Source organism: Pygocentrus nattereri, chromosome 4 (genome assembly GCF_015220715.1).
Source record: "Pygocentrus nattereri isolate fPygNat1 chromosome 4, fPygNat1.pri, whole genome shotgun sequence".
In the NCBI taxonomy this organism is placed as follows: domain Eukaryota; kingdom Metazoa; phylum Chordata; class Actinopteri; order Characiformes; family Serrasalmidae; genus Pygocentrus; species Pygocentrus nattereri.
In genome coordinates this window covers 39,260,715-39,271,859 of record NC_051214.1, presented here as the reverse complement: position 1 = coordinate 39,271,859, position 11,145 = coordinate 39,260,715, and positions in this window count along the sequence as shown.

The window sequence follows — 11,145 nt, the reverse complement described above, 5'->3', positions numbered from 1 at the left end:
GACCTACTTATTTATAGTATTTTAACAGTTTTTTTATATATAAGACATCTTATCAGATACATTTTAACATGTACTAAATCACCACTGGCGAAACATCTTTGTTTAAGACTGCTATCCGTGTTCTTCAGGCTCACAGTCGTATGAAAAAAGTTTGAACATTCCCACTCAAATGAGATATTTTGTTGATTCTCTAAGTGAAAAACAGTAAACACACAAATATGGCATGTTCAGCTATTTTTAGTGCACAATTTCTATTTGCTTGCTGAGTTTAACATGTATAAAAAAATATAAAATACTGAGTGTGCCATAACCTTTACACATTTTTACTTTTTTCCCCAATATGGTACAAGCAGCAAATAAAGAGCAGTTGTGCATTAAAATTGTGCAGAAGTGGTTTCTCTGTAAAGGATATGTTTACTTTGTTACACTAGATAATCAACAGTGTCCTGTTGAGCTGCCTGGGTCACCCCCAGCTTACATAACATGAAGTGTCTCTTTTTGTGTTTTGTTTATTGTTTCTCACTCATGGTTCGCTAACCCAAGTAGAGAAAATGAGACAAAAGTGCAGTTTTATATGTTTGTAAAAAGATATTTTGCTATTCTTAAATCCTGATGACTGTATATTTTGTGTGTACAGTCTGAAAGATAAAATTCATGTTTTTGTGATTGCTCAACTACAACACAATGGAAGAAAACAGAATGTAAATTGACTGCAAAAGCAATTTATTACATAACCTACTAATTATATTTTTAAAAATCTAAATCAAATACTATTGCAAAGCAATAGTAATGACTCTAACTTTCTAAGGGCTAATGAATTTAATAAATTCATTGCTATATGAATTTAAAATAAATTCATTACTAACTGTCTAATAAAAAATGTGACTGGGTTATTATCTGAAACCTAAAACTGTAAAAAAAAATGTGTTAAAAAATGTAAACAGTAAAAGTGACAAAAGTTCCTAACTCATCATCTCATCAAGAAATATTTAATAATATATTCCCTGTATTCCCTGAGTCTTAACGTAAACATGGGTAACTATGGATACATAATCTATAGACTACTTTGGGGCTGAATTAATCTCTAAGTGCCATACCCCCCCCCCCTCACATCAACAGCAGGTGAACTTGATAAATCCAGAGAGCACGATAGCAACAAGCCTGCTACTGCTTTCAGATTTGCTCGATTATTATGGAAGACATGTGGTTGAGATAGAGAACATAGATTAGAGGGACCACCTGCAGCCATGTAAGGGGTTTAGAGCATGATGCAAGGCTGCATTATAGCATGGCCTAATCTGTCCTGAAAACATACTGTATTCAACAAGGGCACATTGAATCAGACTTAGAAATTTGACCTAAAACCTGACTAAAAATCTAGGCCTACTTCCTGCTTGTTTCTTCTGCTTCTGCATCTAAATATCTTCTATGTATTAAAAAAACTGAATGTTGCTAAATGAACACTTTGAATACATACTTGGAAATAAAGATTATATAACACTTCAGCCACATGCACTGAGGATGACAGATGATGGCAGATCTCACTTATAAGGTACATGGCACCTTGGGAGCATGGCCAAATGTGACACATCGGGGCACTGTTTCTGCAAAGCCTTTGGCACAATGGGATTAAAGTCTGCAGCCCCAGCTAATCCCAGTTGTCTTCAGTGCACCATGCTGACCCACCCTCCAAAGCTGGCAGAGGAGAGATAGAATGAAGCCGGTGGGACAGTAACGGACCTTATGATTGGTTATAGTTTCACAGCTTTTTATTTGTCTTAAAACAGTTTGTGTTGTTGGAGGAAAACCTTGTATCTCCAAAACGGTAACTTTACAGTAGATGGAAAAAAACTACTTTACTTTTAATATAAGTCAAAGGAACCAGACATTTTTCCAAGTCATTTTGGGTCATTCACCATGAAATTTGCATACTGTGTAAAAGGCTGCAGGTATTATGTCGAAAAATGAAAAACATCAAAAATGGAGATGCAAGGTTTTCTTTCGACAGCAGTGATGTCACACATGTATGTGTGTGTGTGTGTGTGTGTGTGTGTGTGCGTGTGTGTGTGTGTGTGCATATATGTGGCACATATGTAGCATAGGGACAATAACTGGAGACAGTATAACTTCAAATAGTCAACATTGTCAGTGTGCCCAGTGGTAAAGAAAGTATTCCAAAGCCAATACTTTTATTTGAACATTTTACACACATTTCTCACTGGATCCTCTGAATAAGATAAGATAAGATAAGATAAGATAAGATAAGATAAGATAAGATAAGATAAGATAAGATAAGATAAAATAAAATAATCCTTTATTAGTCCCACAGCGGGGAAATTCACAGTTTTTATAATAATTATAAGGCAGTTAAGGTGTTAAAAACATGATTACTGCTATGAGCAAGCTAACACTGCTGTGCACTGACATTATAGGCTAGAGACTAGAAACCTCATTAAAATATCCCACCCAAAACAGCTTGCCTTGTCAAATTTGGTGGTTAAGTTACTTTTGCTGTTAGTAGGCAACAGTTTGAGTAGCTGGTGGTGGTACATACATGTTTCAAGTAATAAACTAAATCAAGTAAGTAAAATTTGCTTGAGTTGCATTTGAATCACATGTTACTGACTTGTGACTCAACTTGGACTCGAGACTTAAGAATATAATTAAAAGGCATATAATAATGTTTTAGTTTAATATTAGACTTTCGAGTGACATCATTTCAACGTGTGGGAGTGTTAACTTGCTTATAGTGTATGTAGCATTATTTGTATTTTGATTGTTTAATCCTGGTGTGATGCAGACGATCCAGTGACGTTCTGGGGTAAAATGGATAAAATATAAGTAGAACAAAGTCTATGAGGTTTGAAACATTTTTGTTACCCACAAGGTGGGATAGCAGCAATTTTTGAAACAGCAATGCCCTGAAGCAACTGCCCATCGGCTTCTGTTATAAGCATGTTTAAGACAAAAGTTTTTCTGCTCTTTTCTAAGTACAGAGAAACATCAGAATTATTATATGTGGTAATCAACCTTGTGAAACAATAACATCAGATAGACATATGGTTGAAAAATGCTGAAGTAATTCTTAGAATAACACCCTCGACACCACCTAATTACATGACTCGTCCTGAACTCAGGAGACCCAATGTTGGTATGAATCATCCATCACAGGAGTCAAAGATTTGTTTGCTTGAGACAAGACAATGTCCTTAGAGGTCACTTCAAACAGGATATGACATGCGCTCCTCTCCCTCCCACCATCGGTTCCTTTCTCTGCCTCTCTCAGTGTGTTTGATATGAGAGACCACATGTAATAAACCAAAAGCTTAGCTTTGTAAATCCCTCCATAAGATAGCCTGATTTAAGCATAACACAGAGAGGGCTTGTTTAAATAGTGTTTAAATGAAAATATGTCAAACATACTAAATTAATGAAGAGCCTTTAGTTCTGATGGAGGCCACAGACAGCATATAATAACAAAGCAATTAGCCAAGTGGCAGAATCAGGTTGCTGAGGTTTACAGGGATTTATAAGGAAAAGCCTGCCTTAGTTTTGTATAGGAAACTTTTCATTCAGGCTCAAGGTTGGCAAATCAACTAACCCCACGTGCTTTACTCCATGATGTGCCTTCATTTTATATTTTAAGAGTAATAGAGTATAATATAATGACTAATTATTCTATGTTCTAGTTAAGCAAAGAATACACAGGGTGCACTGACCTTTTTCAGCTTATGGTGTATGTGTATGGTGTGTCCACACACCTCTTCTAATCAGTGATTCAGCTACTTTAGAGTGCCCACAGTCAACTGTGTCTGCACATTTTGTGTAATTTCCATAGAAAAGCATGGTAAATAGAATAGAACACTGGGAAGCAGCCGCACATGAGCATGATAGAGCCCCCCAGCATTTGGCTGTGGAGTAATATATGTTCTCTGGAGTGATGGAGCTCCGTCCAGTACATTTGGGATGAGTTAAAGTGATCCAGAAATAATCATCCAACATAAGTACCTGATCTCACTAATGGTGGTGTGGTTGAATGCAGTCAAATCATCACTGCAAACATCTAGTATAAAGTCTTCCTAGAAAAGTAGAGATTGCTACTGCAGTAAAAGGAGGACAAATACCTGCCCTTCGATCTCAGAGGATGACTTATTTTCTTATAATTTTAGTTTTAGAGTTTTTTAGAGTTACCCGCTTACTCAATAATTGCTTTCTTAAAAACTTTTTTGACATAGAATGTCAGAATTTTGTCTTAAATAAGTAAATAAAACATGATTTTGAGTATGTAGGTGAAAAATTTTGAGAACACCCAAAAATGTACTGTCACCGTGGTGGTACCACTTTTGTCACTATGGTGGTACCATCAGGGATATATCTTCAGAACCTTTAGTTAGGGAACATAATTGTAGCATAATCTATTGCTATGATATTTTAAAAATTGTATCTACTCCACATACTTTGTCTAGTCTCCAGCCTTTTTATTTTATTTTTCTGCTTTGAAAAAATAATCATTGATGTCCCTTTCATGGTGCATTTACATTGTTTGTACTTTGATTAATGAAAATTTACCTCTACGATATCTTTTTTCTGACACTGTTAGTCATTGTCTGAAGATAATAGATCAGAGAGGAAAGAAAAAAGCATAATAAAGCAAAGCTAAAATTAAATATAAATTCAATTTCATGCTCTTTCAGAGTAGCATGTTTGTTACTTACATGTCAATATAATAGGTTAAGTTGCATAACCCGTAGAGACGGGACAGGACTTGAAGGACACTATGAATTCAAATGAACCTCATGTGGGTCACGTTAGCTTTAACCTTTGCCTCGTGACAGAAAAAAAATGACTAAGGATGAATCACACAACCGAGCAGGAACCTTTGGGGACACTATGCTCAACACAGGTTGGTGTTTTCCATAAACTGATCAGCTAATGATCAAACCCTTCACAACATGAGTCAACACTGTTTGAGGTGAGGAAACACAAGAAAATATGCAGATGACAGGGCCAGGAACCAGTTCTTAAAATACATTGACTCTGAGTCAGTCTGTGTAATGTTAACAGTTTCAAGGTTGCCCTTATGCACCCTCGAATAATAGCTCTAATTATACCCTAGCAAATGATGAAGAGACTAAGGCTACTGGTCAAAATGTTTCGATACAGATTCCTAAATGCTACTGAACTAAAACTATATTGAGATACACCATATGGTGCAACAAAATATATTAAATAAACACAAATATTACATAGAAAAGATGTCTATAGTGAAAAGTCAGTTATACACATAGGAAAATATAATGCATATACTCAATAATTACTCATATATTTATATACAATTATATATATATACACTCAATTATATACTCATATATGCATAAGTCTTAAGTTAGAATTTTTTACATTTCCAAAAAATTTGTTTCAAAAGTCATGACATATTGAATATGTATATTTGAAGGGTTTAGTTGCCATATTCAGGGACACTGCTGTTTGTATAATAATTTGTATTTTGACACTGTTAGGATAAAACCCTGTATCTCCATCTTTGTCATTTTTTATATTTGCATCATTTGAAAATGCCAGCTGGCCTTTACACTGTCAACATTTCAGGAACAATGAAGAAAATGGTCCAACATTACAATGACTTAAAAATTTTTACATGAACTCTTATCATAAGTTACTACGTCATAAGGTAATACTGTTTTTCACTTATGGAGTTACCTCTTCAGAGATTTAGAGAACCCTCTGAGCCTCCTTGGCCTTTATTGAAGGCTTAACAATTCTGTGAAATAAAAAAAATACATGCATGTATTTTTTTTACCTCAATTTCATTTAACATAATCATCATGCTTGTTGTATTTAAACTCACGCATGTGTTATAGTAATGCTAATAATAAATCAATCCCATTTTGATTTGCATTGGAGACAGTTTGAGCAAAAATATCATTCTAGGCTTCCTTGAAATCCTTGATATGTCACTGAAAGTGAATGTAAGTGGCACCATGACCAATGCACTTCTATCATTTGTCAAAAATTAAAAATAGGGCTTTATGCTATATCCAAGTTTATATTAAAATATCAGTTACAATCTTTATAATCTTTACAATCGTTTAATCTAAACAACCAAAAAAGATTAATGTGAATTGCCGTTAGCTTAGTGCTAACATACTACTGCAAACCCACAGAGGCACCAGCAGAAATGAACATTAATAGATAGAGGAAGTTAGAGGATGATTTGTTTTTAAGCACATCTTGACATTAATGGACCAAAATGAAGATCTAGCTGAAATAGTCACAATTTACCACTGGTATACAAACCGAAATTGAGCCTGACTTAAACCAGAACTGAGCATGAGGTGGTGGAAGTGAGTATATTTATTGACCGTAATGGACTGCACAGTAATCAAAGAAGCACCACACTGAATTTACACATTCACTAGCCTAGATTTTGGAACAGGCATGCTTATAAGCTTGCAGATGCTGAAATTTGGTATTGAATGAGTCTTGATATTCTATAGTATCGCAGTAATTCAAGATAAGATAAGATAAGATAAGATAAGATAAGATAAGATAAGATAAGATAAGATAAGATAAGATAATCCTTTATTAGTCCCACAGCAGGGAAATTCACAGTTGGTACCATTATTCAATTCAGTTGGTACCATTAAAATATTGAATTTCATACATCCCCCATAGCGATGTCAGCTTTACATCAATGGCATTCTGAGTGATTCCTTTATATTGATCATTATGCTGCCCTCGTTGGACAGCTATAAGTGACAAGGGTGGGGCACAGTTTGCATCAGATACTAGTTTGAAATAACATTACCTTTCTTGGGATTTATGACTCATTGATGAAGATGACACTGTCCCTCATTAGGCACATCCTCTTCCTTATGGCTTATTTGTGACAATGCTGCTTTGAGTTTGTCATATGTGACTAAGCACCATATGTTAACTTTTGTTAGAATCAAATTTTTTCCTCAGAATGAAAATCTAGTTATCACAATTAAGAAGAGATTAGAAAGAGGTTTTCTTTCAGAGAAGGCTAATTGCTGGCCCAATGAGCAACAAATTGAATCACTTAGGAAGCTGGGGTCAGAGGAAGTGACCTCAGGGCACTGACCCCTAATTACTCAGAGACTCGGCCATAGCGTGGCAGAGTGCTGGGCAAAGTGTGTGGCCCTGATTCAACCTAAACTGCACATAAATGCACATGAGTGTTGTTTCCAGCCTTATATTGTATATCTTACACTAATTGATATACAAATGGCCTGGATAGTGTAAAGCACACTTTTGAAAAAATATATATTTAGTTAAATTTATGTAGCTTGCTTTTTTAACTGTACATTCCTAAAAATAAAGGATTCTTTAATCCTAGGAATGACACTATAGAATAACCACCTAAAGAACCTTTTACTAGATGGTTACAGCATTAACTTAATGTATATATGCTGCATCTGTAAACTCTTACCAAAAACCATATTTTCCATCATTAAGAAACATTTAACCATGCAAAGAGTCAGTTTTTCAATCAATCTTTGAGTTGTCATGGTTCTATATATGACCATTTATTTACTAAAGAACCCTTAAAGAACCTCTTTTTATGGGTGGAAGATACAGTTGCTCAGCATAGACACATTTCACTTTACTTTTTAAAAGAAATGAAACCCAGTGGACATCAAAACATACTAATAAAAGACTTTCTTTAAAGAAACACATGCTGAAAGGTTCTTTAGGGAACCTTTACTCTGAAGAAAACTTTTGACACCTTTTTTCAGAATGCATCTCAAATACTTTGATATACTAAAGGACAGGAAGTGAGGATCTACAGTACTGTGCAAATTTGGAGACAGCCCTTCATTTATTTAATTTTCAGCTAAAACTGCATGCAGATGTTTTTCATATTTTTAAGAGATATTTATGAACGCTTTATATATAATATAATAATATAAGGGAAAGTTAAAGCAAAATAAATGACTGAACAAGTTTTTCTAAAAGTTGAGTTTAAAAGCAATAATAATAATAATAATAAATGAGAAACTGGAACTCCTAACAACCGTGCAAGACTGATAGACCAACAAAAATGTTCCCATCAGGAAAACAGGACTTAAAGTTTTGAGAGAAAGGAGAAAATCAAGCTCCACTCTTGCTTCAGATCTGATCGACAGGTGTCCATCCTTCCACTGTGAGATGACAACTCAACACTATGAGTCTGAAAGGGTCTGTAGCTGTCAATAAACTGCTGGTGTTCTCAGAACAATGGACTGACCACCCCAGAACCCAGACCTCAACTTCATTCAATGTGTTTGGGATTACTTGGATCGTGAAAAGCAGAAAATGCAAGACTGAACTTAGGAGCTGTGCAAAAAACATCCCAGCACATTTCTTTGAAAAATTGAAAGCAGGTATCTTGAAAAGAGTGGAAGCTCGAGTCACGTCAAAGTTTACTTATATAGTGCTTGTTACAACAGGTGTTGTTGCAAAGCAGCTTTACAGAAAGAATCTGGGTCCAAGCCCCCATGAGTGTCGCCAACGGCAACAGTGGAAAGGAGAGACTTCCTAAGAGCTAGATGAGGAAACCTTGAGAGGAACCAAGACTCAAAAGGGGAACCCATCCCTTCTGGTCGACACTAGATAGCAAACAATAACACAAAAGTAAAATGAGCAGAGAATAAGATTTTATAGTTAATATAAAATATTACAATACAAAAAGGGGGAAAACAATGAAGCAATGGCTAAGATTAAATGTAATGAATAAATGGAAGCTGTAATGAAGATAAAAGGTGGACTCACTAATTAATGCAAAATCTGATATTATTTTCAACTGTTGAATCTTTTATGTAATTTCCTGTTATATATAGATTTAGAAACATTATGCTAAAAAAAAAAAGTCTTTAATGGGCATTTAGACTGGAAATTAAATCAAGGGTGGTCTGTTACTGTACACAGCATTTTAAGTTGAGGAAAGTGAGGCCATGGGTCGTAAGCAATCCGAGCATTTGCATGTAAGGGTTAAGCTCCATTGACTGCTCCCAAAGTACAACATCAAATATAAATTCCAGTGGGAATTCCTATGGATCCCAAAGACCTTGGACAGATCTATCAGGTCTTGAGTTGCTAAAGGTCATGGATTTCAGTGCTATCGAATCAATTGCGTGACCACAGCTGAACACAGCTGTCTCATGCTGGTATATAGGAAGCCATTATATAAACTGAAGAGATGGATAGGAAAGGACAGGAGAAAACACTCAGGAGCTGCATGGAAAAATGGCTCAGGGCTCATCTCCACAGAGAAGCACTTCTCTGCTCCTCACTCTGATTGAGTTTTAGGCTGTCATTACATGGGAAGCTAATGAGATTCCTAATCAGCAGTCACCTCTCTGTTTCCTGGTTTGGGGAGGTGGTGGTGGTGGTGGTGGTGGGGGGTGCAGAGGGCAGGAGCGGAAGAAGATGGCCTGAGCAACAGAGGAATAATATTTCTGTTTATCTGCTGTGGGGATGGGTCAGAGGTATTTTTGGAAGCCTGTTGTTTTTTCCTTTGCAAATTCCAGGTTCCGTTTTTTTCCCCCCTTCTCCCCCCTCTTCACCCCTTGTTCCCAGCCTGTGAATGCACGGCCGCTTCCTCTCCCTTCTTCCTATTCTCAGCCTCTGATTGCTAGGAAGTTTGTGTGTGCGTGTGTGTGGGGGACACAGGGTGTGGAGGATGTGGCCATTAGAAAATGTGGGGAGAGCGTGTCAACAGTTCCACGAGTGCTGCTTTCTCAGACACAGCTGCTGATGGGATGTGTGTTGGACGGTTGGTGGAGGGGGGAGATTTGGGGGGGGGTGCAGTGGAAAGAGTTTAATGTAGATCACACAGATGGGTTTCAACTTCCTTCAGACTGATAGCCTCTTCCACACATGCAGATGGGATTTGGTCAACATTGGGAGGACAATTGATGAGGTGTTCAAACTCGTCATATGATTCCAGGGTAGAACTAATTGGTTTCTATGTTCAGTCACATGCAAAGGTTTGAACATCCACAGTTGAAGTTGCAGAAGTCCAGAGAGGCCATGAGCTGTTGCTATAATTTTCTAGATTTTTATCTCTGAGATAACAAGTTAATTATCTTGAGAGTTCAAGAAAACAACTTTTTTTATCTTGAGATCACAAAATAATTAACTTATTATTCCAAGATAACAACTTTGTTATCTTGAGATCACAAGATATTGAATTAGATAGATAGATAGATAGATAGATAGATAGATAGATAGATAGATAGACAGACAGACAGACAGACAGAGACTTTATTTACTGATAATCAACTCATTATCTCAAAATAACAAGATAAGAACTTTTGTTATCTTGAGACAACTTTTGTTATCTCAAGATAACAAGGTAACTAACTCATTGTTTCAAGATAACAAGATAACTAACTTGTTATTTCAAGACAACAAGTTTGTTATCTTGAGATGACAAGACAATTAACTTATCTCAAGAAAACAATCCAGAAAATTATATATATATAAAAAAAACTACCTTAAAATGACATGTTTTGTTGATTTTCTTTAACAGGAAATAAACTGAAATAAGGCATTTGTTCTGCAGATTTTAGTGCATAGTGTTTTTGTATTTAACATGTTATAAAATGTGCCATAACTTTGCACAGGTGGCATTATATTTGTAGCTTTTCCCCCAAGTATGTTAATTAAAAAATTAAACAGTAATTGTGCATGAAATTGTGCAGAAATGTGTTCTCTGTAGAGAAATCAACAAAACGTGTCATTTGATCAGGCACCAAACTTTTGCATATGACTGAAAGTACTACATAGATCATCCAGGTAATATCATTATTACCAACACACACTGACCACTCTTTGTCCATTTTATCAGCTCCTATATCCATATAGAATCACTTCATTCTAAAATAACAGTGAGTAGTCCTGTTTCTCTGCATCATTTGTCAGCCCTTCATCAGTGGTTAGGGCCCCCACAGGACCACCACGGAGCTGTGTTTTGGATCATTCTTATATACTGCAATGACACTGACATAGTAGATCACACATAGCAGTATTACTGGAGTTTTTAAACAACTCTCTGTTGCTGCTGAACTGAGAATATATCAGCTAACAGTGTCCCGTGCTCAGAAACTTTTATCGTGTATT